The sequence below is a fragment of the Prionailurus viverrinus genome, chromosome B1, assembly GCF_022837055.1.
Source record: "Prionailurus viverrinus isolate Anna chromosome B1, UM_Priviv_1.0, whole genome shotgun sequence".
Classification (NCBI taxonomy): Eukaryota; Metazoa; Chordata; class Mammalia; order Carnivora; family Felidae; genus Prionailurus; species Prionailurus viverrinus.
This window is the reverse complement of record NC_062564.1, coordinates 17,893,195-17,917,033: the sequence shown is the minus strand read 5'-3', so window position 1 is coordinate 17,917,033 and position 23,839 is coordinate 17,893,195. Positions and strand designations below refer to the sequence as shown.

At 38.3% G+C, this 23,839-nt stretch overlaps 1 long non-coding RNA gene and 1 other non-coding gene across 3 annotated transcripts in view; both read left to right on the top strand.

The window, feature by feature from the left end:
* Window positions 1-23,839, top strand: part of LOC125164461 (uncharacterized) — a 348,065-nt gene that overhangs the window by 32,152 nt on the left and 292,074 nt on the right. The window lies entirely within an intron of this gene.
* Window positions 11,931-12,036, top strand: LOC125165069 (U6 spliceosomal RNA). The gene has a single exon (XR_007151957.1). It is a non-coding gene; the product is annotated as a U6 spliceosomal RNA (small nuclear RNA).

Here is a 23,839-nt window from a genome sequence, read left to right as displayed (position 1 = left end):
CTGTGTTCACTGCAGCACTAATCACAACGGCTGTGGGAACAACTTAAAAATCCATCAGCAGATGAAAGGACAAAGAAACTATGGTATATACATATAGTGGAATACTACTCAGCCTTAAAAAGTCAGAAATTCTGCAATATTTGACAGTATTGATGAACTGATGACGTTGTGCTAAGTCAAATAAGCCAGTCACAGAAAGACAGATCCTGAGTGATGTCACTTATATGAGATATCTAAAATTGTCAAATTCGTAGAATCAAAGACTGGAATGGTGGTTGCCAGAGGCTGGGCAACGAGGTGGAAATTGGGAGATAACTAAGCAATGGGTATAAAGTTTCAGTTAAGCAAGATGAATACGCTCTAGAGATCAGCTGTACAACATCATGTTTATAGTCAGCAATAATATATTGTACATTTAATAAAATTTTTAAGAGGTAGATCTCATGTTGTTTCCACAGTAAAATTTAAAAATTAAATTTTAAGAGTAAGTCCATTCTAAGCTTAGTGTCTTGCACAGGCCTGCATGAATTGAAGACACGTTTACAAATATTTGATGAATAAGAAAAAATTAAAAAATAAACCAAGGGATTTATTTATCACCCCTCCCAGTAGAGATATGACAGAGAAATTGTTCTCCATTTAACTGGCAGTGTGCCTGTATCAAGAAGAAAATGTGGTAAAGGAAAATGCTAATTTGGGATATTTAAAATAGGCCACAAGTCATTCCCTGAAAAGTTTACAGAATGGTTAAAGTTTGGCTTTCATGCCCATGTCCTCCTCATTTTGTGTTTTTCTTCTTTTCTCACATATTGTGGGCACCCAGTACTGTCATAGACTCTCCTCACCTCACATCCAGCAAGGATCTGGAACTCATTCACATACTGTAAACAAACAAAAGACAGTTTCTTCTTTGGTAATCAATCCCCAGAGACTAGGTGCTAAGTATTCCTCATTTACTTCAGATCCTTTTCTAAACAAATGGCTTCCCTAGGCACTCAGTAATTCAACCTTGTCGTGCTTGCTTCCTCATTGTGCTTAAAGCCCAGGTCATGACTCAGCTCTTGACCTATTTAATCCCATATATAATTCCTCCTTGTCTTGACCAGACCATGGGCTTGCTCTAGATAGTTTCCATAACTAGTTCTTGCTTCTCTGTAAATAAGAAGATAGAAAGAAATGGCTTCTCACTTGCTGATTGGAAAAACTGATTGATTGTAGATGAGATGAGAGATGTATGGAAAACCGAATCAACCATAGGGTCATTTGTACTCCTTCTTTCTGACATTGAAGAGGTGGGCAGACTATAGAAGCCGAATGCAAGTAAGACGGTTTGTGTGACAAGGAATCAGAGTTGCAAAAGGCAGCCGAGTTTTTACACAGAGACTAAGGGGAGACCCTAGAGAAGTGTTTTTCAGAAACCTGAGTATATGCTCCTGCCTGCCTTCGCTGATCATTGTGGTGAGCAGACGCTCAGAACCTCTGTCAGACTTTCTTTAGATTTTCCTTCCCTCATGCTTCCTACGTGGTGAGGTGTTTTATTGAATGTCTGGAGTAGCAGCATAGGAAAGTGTCATAAAAACGGAGGAAATTAAACGAAACATGCCCAGTAGGAGCCGAGCACGAAAGCGCCAGCTCCTGTTCTTCATTGCTGTTCTTTCCAGATGTGCAGAATTTTCTTGAAATGGAAGAAAAGAAAAAAAAAAAGAATGGTTAGTAGTGTCTAAAAATATATAATAGGATTCGATGACTATTGTGCTGGAAAGGTGTTTTTCACAAGAACTTCCTGGAGGGAAAAGTCAGAGGAGAAATTATATTTTGGCTTGCCCAGTGACATTATTTTCCATCTGAGGGTTGTGACTGTTTTATCTGGCCATCATCCGCTTTGCTTCACTGAGTATTAACCCTCGGAACACATTTTAAGAACTCGGTTCCAAGGTAGCTGTTCAACATCTCCACCTCCACTTCTAGGTGGCTGGCAATGGGCTACATGTTAAAAAAAAAAAAAAAAAGATATATTGCTGTGGAATACGGGAGAATATTTCCCTTATGGATAGAGCTTAAGTGGAAATGTGGAAAAGAGTCACTAATGTTTTAAAAAGCTTTTTCTTTGTGTTTGAGTTGCTTGAAATCTTCTTACCTTCCCCACACTTAGTGTGTTGACTGAGGTTTACCTCATGCTGTTGACAGGGTTTGCAGTTCTGAAGGAAAGTCATTTTTCCCAGTACCTTTCTCAGTGGTCTTGTTTTATTGCCTTTTGTGGTGAGTGACTGAACTTCACTTGGCCTTTTCCCTCTTTCCAATGCCACTCACACACTGTGCTTCTTATCTGAAGGGGGAAAAAACTGTAAGTTGATCTTTGAAACTGATATTTCATAAAGTTACATATGCCCCTGACAAACTTCCCAACCCTGTACCCCTCGTATTTTCTCAATTCTGTTGTTTCCCAGCACAAAGTCTGAAATAAAAGAGCATGTAGGGGAGATCTTAGGAAAGGAGTGGAGGTGTCTGCAGCAAGAAGTCAACTTTGCCATTTTCCTTCTATACAGAACATCTTGTTCATTAACCCATTCGTTTAATATCTTTTGAGATTTACTAGGTTTAAGGTAGGGAATTACACACATTAGGTGATATAAGGATCGATTAGACATAGTCTTTGTCCTCAAAAATTTAGATTCTAGTAGGTGAGGGAAGATATTTTTAGAATAAAAGTAATAAGTACCTGCTAAGCGCTAAAACCAAATAGAGGAAAAGACATATGGGAAGCATGCAAGAGGAGATTATGGTGTTTCTTTTATTTTATGAATCAGTAAATTACTTTATGGGGGAAGTCCCATGTGACTTAGGACAGGAAAACATGAATTTTCATGGGTAGAGAAAGGGTGGGAGGAAAAGAATTCAAACGAGGAAGAACGATAAACACAATCCCTGACAAAGTCCTTATGGGGACTTTTGTTTGTGCCACGTGTTTTTCTCATGCAGGGAAGACTGCAAGAGTTTCCCACACCAGTGATGCTCACTGAAACATTTATGCCTTTTATTTTTCCTCCTTGTTCCAACCCTGACTCCTTGAGAATGCTCTATGGAGTCAAAGAGCATACGAGAGCCTCCACTTGTCCCCCTCAACTTGTCTGCATCAAGTGAAGTGTAAAACCAGTTCATTGACCCTTGAGGCTGGAGAATCACATGCATGACAAGGATGTATACAACTTTAGCCCCCAAATGAATTTTCAGAAATATAGACTCTTAGTACTGGAAAGTCACTGAGGCCTTATGAATGCTTTTACAATGTTTGTTTGTTTGTTTGTTTACAACTACCCAACCCCTGCCTGAATACCTCTAGTGACATGGAACTCACTATTTCTGAAGAGTCCACACTTCCTTCTGAAAATCCTCACTACTAGAATTTTATTTTCACATGTTAAGTAGAAATGTTATCTTCTGCTGCCTTCTGACTTTTCTATCCAAGAGGACTGCTCCCCATAGCAGTGAGGCAAGGTGAAAATCCTCTTCTGCCACAGTGACAAACTCTATTCTCCTTATATAAATTGGCTTCAGGTTTCTCTCTATAGGGTGACACATGTACAAAATGCTTCCTACTCTCCAGCCCATTATTTAGAATATTGGATGGATTATTTTCTGTATTTGCTACTAAATTCCAGTAATCTCAAAAATATTTTCTGGAAATAAAACTCTTACCATTTAGAATGAATCATGAGGAAAGAAAAGAATACATTCAATTATCTTGGCCAAAAAAAAAAATAATGCCTTTATAAACCTTTTCTTTTTTAATGACATGTTCCCTTATGGAAGCCAATAGCTTGGGTTTATAGAGTCTTCATTTCAGAATGTTTACAACATGAGCTGGGAAGATGGCAAAGCAGTAATTGAGGAGGCAAGAGTGGCAGTGGTTATTACGCTTTCAGGAATTGTTTACCACAGGCTGGCTGCAGGAGCCTGGTTTGCGAAGGGAGATAATGTTAGCTAGGACTTGGGGGAAAACCACTGATTGTCAAAAGTACTGTTGACTCTTTTATTAAACACAAAAGTAAACCTAAGCTCAGAGACCAAAATCCAGAATGGTTCCAAGTTTTGCTTTGGCTACAGGAACATGTCTGCATCTCCAAATAAAATAAACAGCATTTTTGTTTTTCTCAATGGCTTGACGAGAAAAGCTTGTTTGTTGCCAAATGTTTGGTGAAGGTGAGTCCACGCCTATAGTATGTCCAAAATGCTCTGGGTGCTTTTAATACCCCCAGCTGGCTAGTGAAATTCCTTTCTCTAAACTTACAAACAAGTTACTGGATACCAAATCTAATGGCCTCTTCGAAACCTATTCTCTTTACTTTTATAGGTTTGGACACTCTCTCTTTGAAGACCTAGCCTCTTCTTGAATGTAAACATGCTAAACAGAGCTAGAATAATACAATTCAGAGTTTGAGGATTTATGACACTATTGGATGATGATATTTTTTAGAAATCTTTTTATAAAAATTGGTAGATATAAAAGCATATCGCTCATTAGCATTATAGATTTGTTTGTAATATATATCTCAACAGACCATCAGGACTTTATTTTGTAATATGATGTGAGGTAGGCTCATTATTCTCTACATAATGAAACCATTTCTTCTAATATGATTTAACAAATATTCCATTCTTTATGAATGATTTTTTTTAAGGCCAGCTCAATTCTATATCAAAGTCTCATATATAAAGTACTGGCTGCATACACTCCTTTTTTTTCTTCTTCTTCTTTTCAAAATTTAAAATTTTAAATTCTAGTTACTTAATATACAGTGCAATATTGGTTTCAGGAGTAGAATTCAGGGATTCATCACTCACATAAAATACCTAGGGCTCATCATAACAAGTACCCTCCTTTTTTAAATTATTTTTTTTATTGAGAGAGAGAGAGAGAGACAGAGACAGACAGAGAGAGAGAGAGAGACAGAGAGAGAGAGGGGAAAGGACAGAGGGAGAGGGAGACACAGAATCCAAAGCAGGCTCCGAGCTGTCAGCACAGAACCCGATGTGGGGCTCAAACCCACAAACTGTGAGATCATGACCTGAGCCTAAGTCAGACACTTAACTGACTGAACCACCCAGGTTCCCCAAGTGCCATCCTTTAAAAAAAAATTATTTTTGAGAGAGAGAGATAAAGCGTGTGTGGAGGAGGGACAGAGAGAGAGAGAGAGAGAGAGAGAGAGAGAGAGAGAGAGAGAGACAGAAGATCCAAAGCAGGCTCTGTACTGTCAGTACACAGCCCACCACAGGGCTTGAACTCATGAACCATGAGACTGTGACCTGAACCAAAGTCTGACGCTTCACTGACAGAGCCATCCAGGCTCCCCAACAAGTGCCCTAATACCCATCACCATCTAGCCCATCCCCCACTACCTCCCCTCCAACAACCCTCAGTTTGTTCTCTATCTTTAAGAGTCTCTTATGATTTGTTTCCCTGTCTCTTTTTTCTTTTTTTTCCCCCTCCCATAACTTTGCTTTGTTTCTTAAATTCCACTTATGAGTGAAATCATATGGTATTTTTCTTTCTTTGACTTATTTTGCTTAGCATAATATACCCTAGGTCCCTCCACGTCTTTGCCAATACCAAAATTTCGTTCTTATTCTTGGCTGAGTAATATTCCTGTGTGTGTGTGTGTGTGTGTGTGTGTGTGTGTATTCCATTATATATATATATATATATATATATATAATGGAATACACACACCTATATATGTGTATATATGATATATGTGTATATATGATATATATCACCTCTTCTTTACCCATTCAACAGTCGATGGACGTTAGGACTCTTTCCATAGTTTGGCTGTTGTTAATAATGCTGCTCTAAACATTGGGGTCATGTGCCCCTTCAAATCTGTATTTTTGTATCCTTTGTGTAAATACCTAGTGCAATTGCTAGATCGTAGGGTCGTTCTAGTTGCAACTTTTTGAGAAACCTCCTTACTGTTTTCCAGAGTGGCTGCACCAGTTTGCATTCCCACCAGCAGTTTAAGAAGGTTCCCCTTTTGTTGCATCCTCACCAACACCTGTTGTTTCCTGTATTGTTCATTTTAGGCATTCTGACAGGTGTGAGGTGGTATCTCATGGTGGTTTTGATTTGTATTTCCCTATTGATGAGTGATGTTGAGCATCTTTTCATGTGTCTGTTAGCCATCTGGATGTCTTCTTTGGAAAAAAGTGTTCATGTCTTCTGTCCATTTCATAACTGGATTGTTTGTTTATTGGGTGTTGAGTTTGATTAGTTCTTTATAGATTTTTGATGCTAACCCTTTATAAGATATGCTGTTTGCAAATATCTTCTCCCAGTCCATAGGCTGATTTTCATTTTGTTGATTGTTTTCTTTGCTGTGCAAAAGTTTTTATCTTGATGAAATCCCAATAGTTCATATTTGCTTTCACTTCCCTTGCCTTCAGCAACATGGCTAGTAAGAATCTGCTCTGGCCAAGGTCAAAGAGGTAGTTTCCTGTTTTCTCCTCTAGGATTTTGATGGTTTCCTGTCTCACAGGTCTTTCATTCATTTTGAATTTATTTTTGTGTATGGTGTAAGGAAGTGTTCCAGTTTCATTCTTCTGCATGTTGCTGTCCAGTTTTCCTAACATCACTTGAAGAGACTGTCTTTTTTTTCCACTAGGTATTCTTTCCTGCTTTGTCAAAGATGAGTTGACCATACAGTTGCGGGTCCATTTCTGGGTTTTCTATTCTGTTGATCTGTGTGTCCACTTTTTTGTGGCATACCATACTGTCTTGATAACCACAGATTTGCAATCTAGCTTGAAATCCAGAATTGTGATGCCTCCAGTTTTGTTGTTCTTTTTCAGGACTCCTTTGACTATTTGGGGTCTTTTGTGGTTCCATACAAACTTTAGGATTCTTTGATATACCTCTGTGAAGGATGCTGGGCGTATTTTGATAGGAATGGTATTAAATGTGTAGGTTGCTTTGGGTAGTATAGACATTTTAACAATACTTGTTTTTCTGATCCATGAGCATGGAATGCTTTTCCATTTCTTTGTGTCCTCTTTAATTCTTTTCATAAGTTTTCTATAGTTTTCAGAGTACTGTTCTTTTACATCTTTGGTTAGGTTTATTCCTAGGTGTCTTATGGGTTTTGGTGCAGTTGTAAATGGGGTTGATTCGCTTATTTATTCTTCTGCTGTTTCATTATTGGTGTATAGAAGTGCAACAGATTTATGTACATTGATTTTATATCCTGCAACTTTGCTGAATTCATGTGTTAGTTCTAGCAATTTTTTTGGCAGAATCTTTTGGATTTCCTAATTGGAATAGCCTGTCATCCACAAATAGTGAAAGTTTGACTTCTTCCTTGTCAATTTGGATGCCTTTTATTTCTTTTTGTTGTCTGGTTGCTGAGGCTAGGACTTCCAGTAGTATGTTAAATAGCAATGGTAAGAGTGGACATTCCTGTCTTGTTCCTGACCATAGGAAAAGCTCTCAATTTTCCCCATTGTGGATGATCTCAGCTGTGGGTCTTTCATATATGGCCTTTATGATTTTGAGTTAGGTTCCATTGATGCCCACTTTCTTGAGGGTTTTTATCAAGAAATGATGCGTTTTGTCAAATGTTTTTTCTGCGTCTATTGAGAGGATCATGTGGTTCTTATCCTTTCTTTTATTAATGTGATGTAGCATGTTGATTGATTTGTGGGTATTGAACCAGCCCTGCACCCGAGGATAAATCCCGCTTGATCCATGGTGAATAATTCTTTTAATGTATTGTTGGATCTGGTTTGCTAGTATCTTATTGAGAATTTTTGCATCCATGTTCATCAGGAAAATTGGCGTGTAGTTCTCCTTTTTAGTGGGGTCTTTGGTTGTAGAATCAAGGTAATGCTGGCCTTGTAGAATGAGTTTGGAAGTTTTTCTTCCATTTCTATTTTTTGGAGCAGCTTCAAAAGAATAGGTATTAACTCTTCTTTAAATGTCTGGTAGAATTCCCCTGGGAAGCTGTCCGGCCCTGGACTTTTGTTTATTGGAAGATTTTTGATTACAGATTCAATTTCTTTACTGGTTATGGGTCTGTTCAAATTTTCTGTCTCTTCTTGTTTCAGTTTTGGTAGTTTATATGTTTCTAACAATTTTTCCATTTCTTCCAGATTTCCCAGTTTGTTGGCATATAATTTTTCATAATATTCTCTTATGATTGTGTTTCTGTTGTGTTGGTTGTGACCTAACCTCTTTTGTTTAGGACTTTGAGTCCATTTTTCTTTTCTTCTTGATCAGTCTGGCTATGGGTATGTCAATTTTATTAATTATTTCAAAGAACCATCTCTTGGTTTCATTGGTATGTTCTACTGTTTTGCTGTTGTTGTTTCTCTTTCATTTATTTCTGCTCTAGTCCTTATTATTTTCCTTCTTCTGGCTTTAGGCTTTATTTGCTGTTCCTTTTCTGTCTCATTTAGGTTTAATGTTAGGTTGTATATTTGAGACTTTTCTTGCTTCTTCAGTTAGGACTGTATTGCAATATATTTCCCTCTTAGGACTGCCTTTACTGAATCCCAAAAGGTTTAGACTGTCATGTTTTCATTTTCAATTGCTTCCATGTACTTTTTAATTTCTTTTTTAATTTCCTGGTTAACCCATTCATTCTTTTGTAGGATGTTATTTAACCTCCATGTATTTGTGGTCTTTCCAAATTTTTTCTTGTGGCTCAGTTCAAGTTTCATAAGCTTGTGGTCTGAACAAATGTATGGAATTATCTCATTCTTTTTGTACTTGTTGAGAGCTGATTTGTTACCCCATATGTGATCTGTTTTGGAGAATGTTCCTTGTGCACTTGAAAAGAATGTGTATTCTGTTGCTTTAAGATGAAGTGTTTTGAATATATCTGTTATGTCTATCTTGTTCAGTGTGTCGTTCAAAGCTATTGTTTTCCTTGTTGATTTTCTGCTTAGATGATCTGCCCATTGCTGTAAATGGGGTGTGATTATTTTATTATTATCAATGGGTGGGTTTCTTTATGTTTGTTATTAGTTGATACATATATTTGGGTTCTTTCAAGTTGGGGACATAAATATTTAAAATTGTTACATCTTGATGGGTAGACCCCTTAATTATGATATAATGATGTTCTTCATTTCTTCTTACAGTCTTTGTTTTAAAAATCTAGTTTTTCTGATATAACTATGGCTATTTTGGCTTTCTTTTGATGTCTGTTAACATGATAAATGAATCTCTATTCCCTCACTTTCAATCTGCAGGTGTCTTTAGGTCTTAAAATGAGTTTCTTGTAGGCAACATATAGATGGTTCTTAGTTTTTAAACATTCTATTACCCTATGTCTTTTGATTGGGGCATTTAGTCCATTTACATTCACAGTAATTATTGAAAGATATAAATTTACTGCCCCTGTATTACCTAAAAAAGCTGTTGTTTCTGATGATGTTCTCTGTTACTTTCTAGCCTTTGTTGCTTTTGGTCTTTTTTCACCACTCAAATAATCCCCTTTAATATTTCTTGTAGTGCTCATTTAGTGGTCATGAACTCCTTTAATTTTTGTTTTAGAAAATCTTTCTCTCTCCTTATATTCTGAATGATAGCTTTGCTGGAATGAGTGTTCTTGGCTACAGATTTTTTTCCTTTTAGCACTTTGAATATATGATGCCACTCCCCTCTGCCTTTCAGAATTGCTGCTGAAATATCAGTTGATAGCCTTATGGGGTTTCCCTATAACTGTTTTCTTTTTCTTGCTGCTTTTTTCCTTAAGTTTATTTATCTTTGAGGAGAGAGAGAGAGAGAGGGAGGGAGGGAGGAAGGGAGGGAGGGAGGGAGGGAGGGAAGAAGGGAGGGAGGGAGGGAGGGAGAATGAATGAGAATGAGGTGGGGAGGGGCAGAGACCCAGGGAGAAAGGGAGAATCCCAACACGCTCCACATGGCCAGCACAGAGCCCAATGCAGGGCTCAAACCCACGAACGTGAGATCATGACCTGAGCTGAAATCAAGAGCTGGATGCAGAACTGACTGGGCCATTCAGGTGCCCTTTCTTGTTACTTTTAAAATTCTCTCCTTATCACTACTTTTGTCCATTTTAATTACTGTGTGTCTTGGTGTGGACCTCCTTGGGTTGATTTTTTTAGGGGCTCTCTGTGCCTCCTAGATCTGAATTTCTGTTTCCTTCCCCAGATTCAGGAAGTTCTCAGTTATTATTTCTTCAAGTAAGTTTTCATTTCCCCCTTTTCTCTCAATCTTCTCCTTCTGGGATCTCTGTAATGTGACTGTTATTATTCGTAATGGAGTCACTGAGTTCCCTGTGTCTATTCTCATTTTGTGTATTGTTTTTCTCCCACCTGCTCAGCTGGTTACTTTTCATTACTGTCTTCTCCAGGTCACTGATTTGTTCTTCTGCTTCCTCTAGTTTGCTATTTGTTCTGCCTAGTCTATTTTTTATTTCAATCATTGTGTTCTTCATCTCTGATTGGTTCTTTTTTTATCTCTTTGGTAAGGGTCTCACTGCCTCCACTCTCTTCTCAAGTCAAATGAGTAGCTTTATGATCATTAGTTTTAAAAAAAAGGAGGTTAGAGTGAGAGAGAGCAAAAGCATAAGAGACTCTTAAAAACTGAGAACAAACTGAGGGTTGATGGGGGGTGGGAGGGAGGGGAGGGTGGGTGATGGGTATTAAGGAGGGCACCTTTTGGGATGAGCACTGGGTGTTGTATGGAAACCAATTTGACAATAAACTTCATATATTTAAAAAAAATTCTCTATTGGATATATTACTTGTCTCTGTTTTGCTTAGGTCTCTTGCTGTAATTTTGTCCTGTTCTTTCATCTGGGACACATTCCTCTGTCTCCTCACTGTGTCTAGCTAGCTCTCTGTTAGGAAAGTCAACCATGTCTCCTGTGTTTGAAATAGTGGGGTACACACTTTTAACAAGGTGGTACTGTTCGTCTGCCCAAGGGGAGGCAGAGGCCACTCCACAAAGTGTGGGAGGGTAAGGCATGTGGTTTTGAAAAGGTATGCATGTCCTCCAGCAGGAGGTGACCAGCCACTATCATCACCAAGGAGACCAAAGCACTGCAATTGCACAGTTGGGAGATGCAGTGTTGGTAAGGTTCATGCCAGTCTTCTGGGGAAAGGGACATACATTGCTGGGGCTGAGACAGGTCAGACTGGAGGGTGCAGAGTGCAGCATAAGCATGTTAAGTACTGAATGCCTGAACTACACTGGATCCCACAGATGGTCAGATGTTTATGTTAGAGACAGGGGAGGGTATTGGCACTTGCCATCTCCTTTGTTTTTGGAAGAGTTTCCCAGGGATCTGTGTCCTGGTGGGACATGCTCTGTGATTAGTATATAACTCTCCCTCCAGTATGCTCCAGGCATCTTTCAAACTGCTGCCTTTATGCTGTGGGCTGATTTTTGTGCTGTCTTTTTGGAGATGGGGATTCCATTTCCTATCACCCTCCCAGCTGTCCCAGGGCCAAGTCCACTGATTTTTAAAGTTCCAGGCTATAAGTTCCACTGGTTATAAGAACTTACAAAATTCAGCCCCTCTGTTTTTCAAAGCCAAATGTTATGGGATTTGTCTTCTCTATGTAGGCTTCCTGGCATGATAGGCTGTTTCTCTCACTTCCCTTGGCCTCTGGGTCTCTCCTTCCAGTAGACAGACCCACAGGTCCATTTAGCTTCCCCCACCTCTGCCCTTTCTACCCTCTTTGATATGATTTCTTTTCTATATTTAATTGTTGGGGTTGGTTCTTCCAGTCTGGGTTTTTTTCCCCTTGGGTCATTTATACTGATAGGAATGTTATCTAGTTGTATCCATGGGAAGATATGACCTTAAGGTCCTCCCATTCCACCATCTTTCTCCAGAAGTTCACAACATTCTACAATTTGAGATCACTAGTAAGCACATCCAGTCTTCAAGAAATTTAAATAGGCCAGCAATTTAAAAAGTTAGCTTAAAAAATTGAAACAATGCAGAGAGGATTAATGTGGCCCCTGACAAGGATGACACGGAAATTGGTGAAGCATTAAAAAAAAAGTTTAATATAGTACTAAGAATTTAAAAAATCTAAGACATTCCTTACTTTTAGTAAACTTCATATAATTTTTCTGAATATGCAAAGATGACTAGGAACTAACCCATTTTATGTAACCTTGGATTTCATTTTCCAGAGTCACATATTTTTGTTTTTGATGGAGGGGAATTGGAGCAAACAGCTCCTCACCTAACCCCTAATGGTTTCTACCCACTGATATTCATACCTTCATGTAATCTCTTTCATTGAGTCTGGGTAGGATATGACTTGCTTCTAATGAATAAAATATGGCAAAGGTGATGGATATCACTTCCACAGTTATGTTGTATTATATGAGACTCTGTCTTTGCAGACTGGACTGAAGTCCATCTTTGTGGGCTTGATGAATTAATGACTATTTAGGAGAAGCCACATGGCAAGGAACTGTAAGCAACATCTAGGACTTGAGGGTACCCTTCACCTGACAACCAGTGAAAAGCCAAGGAATGCCATCCAGTCATAGAGCCTCAAGAAAATTATGCCAATAATCTGAATGACCCTGGAAGCAATTCTTCCCCAGCCAAGCCTCCAGATGACAATAAAGCCCAGCCAAGTCCTTGGACCTCTGAGCAGGGGACTCAGATAATCTCTGCCCAGACTTCTGACCCACAGAAACAGATAATAAATGTGTGCTTTTCTAAGTTGCTAATTTTGTGATGATTTCTTATGCAATGATAGAAATTGCATATATACAGATGTGATAAATGAATGAGACAAAAGTTGAGGTATTTATTTAATTTTTTTTAGCATAGAGAGTCCTAAACACAGAAGACAGTCTTATGATCTGTTGAAATGAATATCATAATAGGGACTGTAGAGAATTATGCAATTTGCTGATCCAAAATGAAAGTGAACTGCTTGACTTTGATGGACTTCAAAATTGGAATGCATTGAAAGCTGTTCACACATAAAGATGACTCTTGATCACTGGTATTTGATAAAAGCCCTTTAAAGTACATCCATATAAAAGAGACAGATAGTACAGTAAATATTGGAGGGTGGGGTAGGCCAAGGCTTTACTGAAATTTCCTCCATAAAAGTCAGTGAATTCTAGGGGAGCTTGGGTCACTCAGTCAGTTAAGTGTCCGACTTGGGCTCAGGTCATTGTCTCATGGTTTGTGGACTCAAGCCCCATGTCGGGTTCTCTGCTCACAGCTCAGAACCTGGAGCCTGCTTCGGATTCTGTGTCTCCCTCTCTCTCTGCAAAATTATAAAATAAGTTTGTTTCATTTTTAATAAAAATTAAGTTAAATTGTGCTCTAAGAATAAAAATTAATCAAATAATAGCAGATTGGACTTTTATTTCTCCTCATGATATTTATTATATTCTAGAGGTATCGGATTTCCTATTTCCCATTTGAGTTTTTTTGTTTTGTTTTGTTTTGTGTTTTTTTTAAATATGAAATTTCTTGTCAAATTGGTTTCCATACAACACCCAGTGCTCATCCCAAAAGGTGCCCTCCTCAGTACCCATCACCCACCCTCCCCTCCTTTCCACCCCGTATCAACCCTCAGTTTGTTCTCAGTTTTTAAGAGTCTCTTATGGTTTGCCTCCCTCCCTTTTTTTTCCTCCCTTCTCCTCCCCCATGGTCTTCTGTTAAGTTTCTCAGGATCCACATGAGAGCGAAAATATATGGCATCTGTCTTTCTCTGTATGACTTATTTCACTTAGCATCACACTCTCCAGTTCCATCCACGTTGCTACAAAGGGCCAGATTTCATTCTTTCTCATTGCCACGTAGTACTCCATTGTGTATATAAACCACAATTTCTTTATCCATTCATCCGTTGATGGACATTTAGGCTCTTTCCATAATTTGGCTATTGTTGAAAGTGCTGCTATAAACATTGGGGTGCAAGTGCCCTTATGCATCAGCACTCGTGTATCCCTTGGGTAAATTCCTAGCAGTGCTATTGCTGGGTCATAGGGTAGGTCTATTTTTAACTTTTTGAGGAACCTCCACCCTGTTTTCCAGAGCAGCTGCACCAGTTTGCATTCCCACCAACAGTGCAAGAGGGTTCCCATTTCTCCACATCCTCTCCAGCATCTATAGTCTCCTGATTTGTTCATTTTAGCCACTCTGACTGGCGTGAGGTGATATCTGAGTATTTCCCTGATGAGGAGTGACGTTGAGCATCTTTTCATGTGGCTGTTAGCCATCTGGATGTCTTCTTTACAGAAGTGTCTATTCATGTTTTCTGCCCATTTATTCACTGGATTCTTTGTTTTTCAGGTGTGGCGTTTGGTAAGCTCTTTATAGATTTTGGATACTAGCCCTTTGTCCGATATGTCATTTGCAAATATCTTTTCTCATTCCATTGGTTGCCTTTTAGTTTTATTGTTTCCTTTGCTGTGCAGAAGCTTTTTATCTTCATGAGGTCCCAGTAGTTCATTTTTCCTTTTAATTCCCTTGCCTTTGGGGATGTGTCAAGTAAGAAATTGCTGCGGCTGAGGTCAGAGAGGTTTTTTTCCTGCTTTCTCCTCTAGGGTTTTGATGGTTTCCTGTCTCACATTCAGGTCCTTTATCCATTTTGAGTTTGTTTTTGTGAATGGTGTGAGAAAGTAGTCTAGTTTCATCCTTCTGCATGTTGTTGTCCAGTTCTCCCAGCACCATTTGTTGAAGAGACTGTCTTTTTTCCATTGGATATTCTTTCCTGCTCTGTCAAAGATTAGTTGGCCATACTTTTGTGGGTCTAGTTCTGGGGTTTCTATTCTATTCCATTGGTCTATGTGTCTGTTTTTGTGCCAATACCATACTGTCTTGATGATTACAGCTTTGTAATAGAGGCAAAAGTCTGGGATTGTGATGCCTCCTGCTTTGGTCTTCTTCTTCAAAATTACTTTGGCTATTTGAGGCCTTTTATGGTTCCATACAAATTTTAGGATTGCTTGTTCTAGTTTCGAGAAGAATGCTGGTGCAATTTTGATTGGGATTGCATTGAATGTGTAGATAGCTTTGGGTAGTATTGACATTTTAACAATATTTATTCTTCCAAACTATGAGCATGGAATGTTTTTCCATTTCTTTATATTTTCTTCCATTTCCTTCATAAGCTTTCTATAGTTTCATCATACAGATCTTTTACATCTTTGGTTAGGTTTATTCCTAGGTATTTTATTCTTCTTGGTGCAGTTGTGAATGGGATCAGTTTATTTGTCTTTCTGTTGTTTCATTATTAGTGTATAAGAATGCAACTGATTTCTGTACATTGATTTTGTATCCTGCAACTTTGCTGAATTCATGTATCAGTTCTAGCAGACTTTTGGTGGAGTCTATCGGATTTTCCATGTGTAATATCATGTCATGTGCAAAAGTGAAAGGTTGACTTCATCTTTGCCAATTTTGATGCCTTTGATTCCCTTTTGTTGTCTGATTGCGGATGCTAGAACTTCCAACACTGTGTTAAACAACAGTGGTGAGAGTGGACATCCCTGTAGTGTTCCTGATCTCAGGTAGAAAGCTCTCAGTTTTTCCCCATTGAGGATGATATTAGCTGTGGGCTTTTCATAAATGGCTTTTATGATGTTTAAGTATGTTCCTTCTATCCCGACTTTCTCGAGGGTTTTTATTAAGAAAGGATGCTGAATTTTGTCAAATGCTTTTTCTGCATCAATAGACAGGATCATATGGTTCTTTTCTTTTATTAATGTGCTGTATCACATTGATTGATTTGCAAATGTTGAACCAACCCTGCAGCCCAGGAATGAATCCCACTTGATCATGGTGAATAATTCTTTTTATATGCTGTTGAATTCGATTTGCTAGTATCTTATTGAGAATTTTTACATCCATATTCGTCAAGGATATTGGCCTTTAGTTCTCTTTTTTTTTTACTGGGTCTCTGTCTGGTTTAGGAATCAAAGTAATACTTGCTTCATAGAATGAGTCTGGAAGTTTTCCTTCCCTTTCTATTTTTTTGGACTAGCTTGAGAAAGATAGGTATGATCTCTGCTTTAAATGTCTGGTAGAATTCCCCAGAAAAGCCACCTGGTCCTGGACTCTTCATTTGTTAGGAGATTTTTGATAACTTATGCAATTTCTTTGCTGGTTATGGGTCTGTTCACGTTTTCTATTTCTTCCTACTTGAGTTTTGGAAGTGTGTGGGTGCTTAGGAATTTGTCAATTTCTTCCAGGTTGTCCAGTTTTGGCATATAATTTTTCATAGTATTCCCTGATAATTGCTTGTATTTCTGAGGGATTGGTTGTAATAATTCCATTTTCATTCCTCATTTTATCTATTTGGGTCATCCCCCTTTTCTCCCAGGCTTCTTGAGAAGCCTGGCTAGAGGTTTATCAATATTGTTTATTTTTTCAAAAAACCAACTCTTGGTTTCATTGATTTGCTCTACAGTTTTTTTATATTCTATATTGTTTATTTCTGCTCTGATCTTTATTATTTGTCTTCTGATGGGTTTGGGGTGTCTTTGCTGTTCTGCTTCTATTTATTTTAGGTGTGCTGTTAGATTTTGTATTTGGAATTTTTCTTGTTTCTTGAGATAGGCCTGGATTGCAATGTATTTTCCTCTCAGGACTGCCTTCACTGCATCCCAAAGCATTTGGATTGTTGTATTTTTATTTTCATTTGTTTCCATATATTTTTAAATTTCTTCTCTAATTGCCTGGTTGACCCATTCATTCTTTAGTAGGGTGTTCTTTAACTTGCATGCTTTTGGAGGTTTTCCAGATTTTTTCCTGTGGTTGATTTCAAGCTTCATAGCATTGTGGTCTGAAAGTATGCATGGTATGATCTCAATTCTTGTATAGTTATGAAGAGCTATTTTGTGACCCAGTATGTTACCTATCTTGGAGAATGTTCCATGTGCACTTGAAAAGAAAGTATATTCTGTTGTTTTGGGATGCAGAGTTCTAAATATATCTGTCAAGTCCATCTGATCCAATGTATCATTCAGGGCCCTTGTTTCATTATTGATCCTGTGTCTAGATGATCTATCCATTGTTGTAAGTGGAGTATTAAAGTTTCCTGCAATTACTACATTCTTATCAATAAGGTTGCTTATATTTGTGATTAATTGTTTTATATAGTTGGGAGCTCCCATATTCGGCGCATAGACATTTATTATTGTTAGCTCTTCCTGATGGATAGACCCTGTAATTATTATATAATGCCCTTCTTCATCTCTTGTTACAGCCTTTGATTTAAAGTCTAGTTTGTCTGGTATAAGTATGGCTACTCCAGCTTTCTTTTGAGTTCCAGTAGCATGATAGATAGTTCTCCATCCCCTCACTCTCAATCTGAAGGTGTCCTCAGGTCTAAAATGAGTCTCTTGTAGACAGCAAATAGATGGGTCTTGTTTTTTTATCCATTCTGATACCCTATGTCTTTTGGTTGGAGCATTTAGTCCATTTACATTCAGTGTTACTATAGAAAGATACGGGTTTAGAGTCATTGTGATGTCTGTAGTTTTCATGCTTGTAGTGACGTCTCTGGTATTTTGTGGTCCTTGCAACATTTCACTCACAGAATCCCCCTTAGGATCTCTTGTAGGGCTGGTTTAGTGGTGACGAATTCCTTCAGTTTTTGCTTGTTTGGGAAGACCTTTATCTCTCCTTCTATTCTGAATGACAGACTTGCTGGATAAAGGATTCTCAGATGCATATTTTTTTTCTGTTCATCACATTGAAGATTTCCTACCGTTCCTTTCTGGCCTGCCAAGTTTCAGTAGATAGATCCGTCACTAATCTTATCGGTCTCCCTTTATATGTTAGAGCGTGTTTATCCCTAGCTGCTTTCAGAATTTTCTCTTTATCCTTGTATTTTGCCAGTTTCACTATGATATGTCATGCAGAAGATCGATTCAAGTTCCGTCTGAAGGGAGTTCTCTGTGCCTCTTGGATTTCAGTGCCTTTTTTCTTCCCCAGATCAGGGAAGCTCTCAGCTATGATTTGTTTGAGTATACCTTCATCGCCTTTTACTCTCTCTTGCTCCTCTGGAATCCCTATTATACGGATATTGTTCTGTTTCATTGCATCACTTAGTTCTCTAATTCTCCCCTCATACTCTTGGATTTTTTTTATCTCTCTTTTTCTCAGCTTCCTCTTTTTCCATAATTTTATCTTCTAATTCACCTATTCTCTCCTCTGCCTCTTCAATCGGAGCTGTAGTCGCCTCCATTTTATTTTGCACCTCAATTATAACATTTTTTAGCTCCTCTTGACTGTTTCTTAGTCCCTTGATCTCTGTTGCAATAGATTCTCTGCTGTCCTCTATACTTTTTTCAAGCACAGTGATTAATTTTATGACTATTATTTTAAATTCATGTTCTGTTATATTGCTTAAATCGTTTTTGATCAATTCGTTAGCTGTCGCTACTTCCTGGAATTTCTTTTGAGCAGAATTCTTCCGTTTCGTCATTTTGGATAGTCCCTGGAGTGGTGCGGAACTGCACGGCTCTTCCCCTATTATGTCTGGAGTAACTTGTGTTGGTGGGCGGGGCTGCAGTCAGACCTGCCCCCAGCCCACTGCTGGGGCCAAAGTCAGACTGGTGTGTATTTTATCTTCCCCTCTCCCAGGGGCAGGACTCACTGTGGGGTGGTGTGGCCCCTGTCTGGGCTACTTGCATACTGCCAGGCTTGTGGTACTGCTTCTATGGGATCTGGCATATTAGCCGGGGTGGATCTGCAAGGTGCACAGGGGCAAGAGGGGCAGGCTTAGCTCACTTTGCCTTTGGTGGTCCACTGCGGGAGGGGCCCTGCAGCACTAGGAGGGAGGCAGGCATACCCGTCAGAGGGATGGATCCACAGGAGCACAGTGTTGGGTGTTTGCATGGTGCAAGCAAGTTCCATGACGGGAACTGGTTCCCTTTGGGATTTTGGCTGGGGGATGGGCAAGGGAGATGGTGCTTCCCAGCACCTTTGTTCCCCAGCCCAGCTGAGCTCTGTCTTCTGGGGCCCAACAACTCTCCCTCCCATTGTCTACCCCTCTCGGAGCAGAGCTGTTGACTTACAACATTCCAGATGTTAATTCCCACTGGCTGTCAGAACTCATGGAGTCTGGAGCTTCCATCTTTGCAAGTCAGACTCGGGGGCTCTGCCTTGCTGGATGGGCTGGCTGCCCCTCCACCTCCCCGGCTCCCTCCTGCCAGTCCGTAGAGCGCGCACTGCCTCTCCGCCCTTCCTACCCTCTTCCGTGGGCCTCTTGTCTACACTTGGCTCCGGAGAGTCTGTTCTGCTAGTCTTCTGGCAGTTTTCTGGGTTATTTAGGCAGATGTGGGTGGAATCTGAGTGATTAGCAGGATGTGGAGAGCCCAGCGTCCTCCTACGCAGCCCTCTTCTCTCTTTAGTCCCCATTTGAGTTTAAAGCAAAATTTAAAATTTATAATTTTTAAAATAATTTCTAGGTTTTATCTACTTTCCCCATAATCTTTCTTAATTTTTTAGTGGTTAAGTCATTCTATTTTATTTACTACTATTTGTTAACTTTGTTTCCTTTCCTTTTCTTTCATTGTTAGCTCATCTAGACTGCTAGTCTTTCATTTGTCACCGAGTTTGTCATGACCTGAGCAATCCTTTCACTGTTATTGGCCACATGAAATATTGCATCTTTTATAATATTCACCCTTTCATTTTACAGAAGTTTTATATTATTTTTCCATTGTATTGTTGAATATCGAACAATTTTCAAAACCACTCCCTGTCTCATGGCAAAGACAGATTGTAATATTAAATCTTAAATGTGAAATCTGCAAGTGCAAAGATTTGTCTGCTTTGTCTATAATAGTCTCTTCCGAGGTCTTAATGCAAAAACTTTGATTTTTACTGTGAAATCTGATTTGCCTTCTATTTCTAGCCTCATTTGGCCCACAGTTTCCTCTTCTTTTTATCTCTAAGAAGATAACTCTAGTCTAAATGCGAAGATAAAAGTCCATGAACTAGACTTTCTTGTAGGAACTCATAATTGGGGGAGATTACTTGGTACCTTCTTGTACTTTCAACCCATCTTATGGAGTGGCTTCTGTGAACCAAGAGAGAAGGAAAAGCTTCAGTCCTTTATTTTCAAGTGCTAACTAATTAAAACCGACAAATGTGCATATGTATCTATTTGTTGTCTCTTGATGTTATAGTTCAGATGTATTATACCTGTAAATCCATCAAGGTAAATTAATACATGTTGAATACAAAGTTATTCATCTTTCCTCTGCAGTCTTTCCCTTTGTCTCATTTCCACATGTACTATCTTATCGACTCTTATCTGCACAGTGTCTGGTACAGAATAGCTTCATAATAAATGGCCATTGAGTAGAAGAGTCACACCCCCAAGCAAGAAACCTAGTAATACTTTTTTTAAGTTTTAAAATACAAAATTATGTGTAAATGTGGGTAGTACTAAACTTCATGCTATCTTGATCAAATGCAAATGTAAGTATAAGAAAGACAAGGACTTTAGGGAAAATTTTCACTTTACACTGTGTTGAAGCAGGTCAATGTGGCATAACTGTGGGGTCCATTAGCATTTAGCAGGCAAATGACTGGCATACACATGGAATCAAAGACCCTTTGTTTTCCTGACATAGACATGATTTTCTGATGATCAAATATGAGCAATGACAAGGCAAAGTTGGTTGCCGTTTGAAATATTTGGCTGTAGCTCTGGGAGAAATCCAAGACTTTCTAATAGATAAACTTACAGTATATACAGTTGATTAGTTTCCCTGATTAGAACACTGATTAGTGAGGCTCAAATTAGAATCTGAATTCCTGTGGAGATCAAATTATCTTCACTCTATACCATGGCCAACTCTTAACTCCAACAGCAGTTCAGAGTTGTTGGTCTCACAGTAATCTGAGTGAGAAGGAGCAGTTTTAAATTAAACCTGTCATTACAACTGGAGGAACGATTACAGTTGTAACAGTTGTCATTCTGGACTATGAAGACTTCTTTTCTGCAATTACAGCTAATCCAAAAGAACAAAGCAAAACATTAAATAATCTTTTAAGTAAGTAAGGTATCGAGATAGGATTTTTCTTTGTTGTAGTTGAACTGAAAATTCATCCACCAAGGCAGACTGACATCTTTGTTAGAATCTAATTCTAACCCATGAGATTTGCTGCTATGGTAAATAAAATAGATTCTGGTGTCATATACAAAATGAAAATGGCGACTATCAGACAGAATAAATTGCAGAATTGGATCCTAAGCCCAATATATAGAAAGTTTCAGTGTAAAAAGAGAGTTACAATATAATGACTCTTTTTCTTTTTTTGCTTCTATGTAACAATATAATTATGGTCAAATATGTTTCCTCTGTTTTTGTGTTGTTTCTTTGTTTTGTTTTTAGTTCAACTACAAATGAAGTTTTCTCTTCAAATAATCTGAAATCATTAAATTCTAGTTTTAAATTTTTTAATGTTTTATTCGTTTTTGAGAGAGAGCAAATGGGGGAGGGGCAGAGAGAGAGGGAGACACAGAATCCGAAGCAGGCTCCAGGCTCTGAGCTGTCAGCACAGAGCCTGACGTGGGGCTTGAACCCACAAACTATGAGATCATGACCTGAGCTGAAGGCAGATGCTTAGCCTAGACTGAGCCACCCAGGCACCCCAAATTTTAGTTTTTAAGAACAAAGAATATCCCTTGATTTCTAAGGGCTAATTTTTATTAAGAAAAAAGAATATCCCTTTTTGTCGTTGTAAGTTTAATTATTAAAAATTTAGTTTCACTAAGCCATGAAAAAAAGCAATATAATGACCAAGTACTTGTCCTTGTTAGACTACTGATATTTTGTCTTTTCCTGGAATATTGACAGGGATATCAAAGATAATTAAACTTTCTAACAAATGTAAGCAACATAGAAAAGCAACTTCAAGAAATTTTTATTATAAAATATTGGAAAGGCAAATGAAAAATATAATAATACTTTTAAAGAAAATTCAAATTTTTATAATAAAAAGTCAATAAAATACTCACTGAAATTTAAAGCTTTACTTTTTTATCACTGATATTTACCTATTGTATTTAAATATTGAATTTTTACTGTAAAATAAAGTATGTGATTATTTATTGAATTATTTTCCACATGAATGTTTTGTGATAAGTGGCCATAGGCTAAAATTGCAATCATTTTTATTAAGAATGAGTTTTCTTTGGGGCGCCTGGGTGGCGCAGTCGGTTAAGCGTCCGACTTCAGCCAGGTCACGATCTCGCGGTCCGTGAGTTCGAGCCCCGCGTCGGGCTCTGGGCTGATGGCTCAGAGCCTGGAGCCTGTTTCCGATTCTGTGTCTCCCTCTCTCTCTGCCCCTCTCCCGTTCATGCTCTGTCTCTCTCTGTCCCAAAAATAAATTTTAAAAAAAGTTGAAAAAAAAAAAAGAATGAGTTTTCTTTGAAGTTAGCAAATATATACGAGTCCTAATAGAATCTATTATAAATTTTTTTCTAGCCCAGGATCACACATTGCTTATAGTTTTAAATGTCTCTTTTAGTTTCTTTAATCCAGAATGGGGCATCATTTTGTGTGTGTGTGTGTTTGTGTGTGTGTGTGTGTCTTTCATGGGTTTGAAAGTTTTGAAGAGTAGAGGCCAGTTATTTTAGAGACTGGCCCTCATCTTGGCTTTGTCAGATGTTTCCTCATGATCAGATCTACTTCATGCGTTTTTCACAGGGTATTAGTATAACTGATGCCGTATTCTCAGAGCATCATATCAGGATACACACAAACAAAGAAATAATATAACCATTCTGCTATCTTAATGATTAGTTTCTTTTTTCAATAAATGTGCATTTTCCTAAATTTTAATACTTATAAACACAAGTATATGATTTTTATCTGCTTCCTTTTCCATTTCCAATATTATAGCATTTTTATATCTCTTTATAACTCATAATTTACTTAACCAGTCTCTCACTGGGGATTCAGGTTGTTTCAAATGCTTCACTACACTTCTTATTAAATAAATAAAAACATTATATGCTACATACTGTTGATGTCATTAGGTTCAACTGGACAAAACATTATGGTAATGTAAGTCAAGTTCTTTTCTATTCTCAGATATTTGGCAACCGCTCCCCTATTCTCAACCAATAGACTTACAAATGGAAGCTTTGCAGCAAACGGGATCTGGCAGGGAATGAAGGTGGGACCAACATACATTCATTCCCAATCCTAGAAGATAATTTTAAATGTAAGCCTGTTGACAGTGACCCAGCCATGTCATTTTTGTTCATGGGCCCTAGAATGCTTTTGTATATAAATCTGCTTGAACGAAAATATAATGTAAGTTAGCTTAACTATGCTTAAAATCGTCACTTAAAAATCATTTATTATAGAAAGCTTAAGTATGTATATCCAGAAATTTTACTCATGCCTTCTCCAACTTTTGCACTAGAAAACACCTAAAGGGAACTTTTTGCACACTTACACAAATGGAGACAGAACAGTGTTTTATATAAGGAAGCTGTGGTGAATGTAACCAAAATACTGTCAAGTGACGAGAAATAGTGTGTTGATGTCCTGCAGTGGAGCCTGACAGGTGCTCCATACAATATGAGATTTTTCTATTTGCGCCAGCAGTGGATCATTTGGAATATCTCAGAAACTAGAACTTGAATCAGAATGCCAGGCATCTTAACATGATGCCAAACTCTTCAGACAAAAAGATAGAGGGAAAGAAGAAGAAGAAGAAAGAAAGAGGGGAGGATATTCGTGATCTCTACAGAGGCTAAATTGTTGCCTAGGTTCACGGCCATTAATTGTGACTGTGTTTCTAAAACTTTCCAACCATCAGCCTGGTAAAGAGCCTATCTGAGAATCACCTGC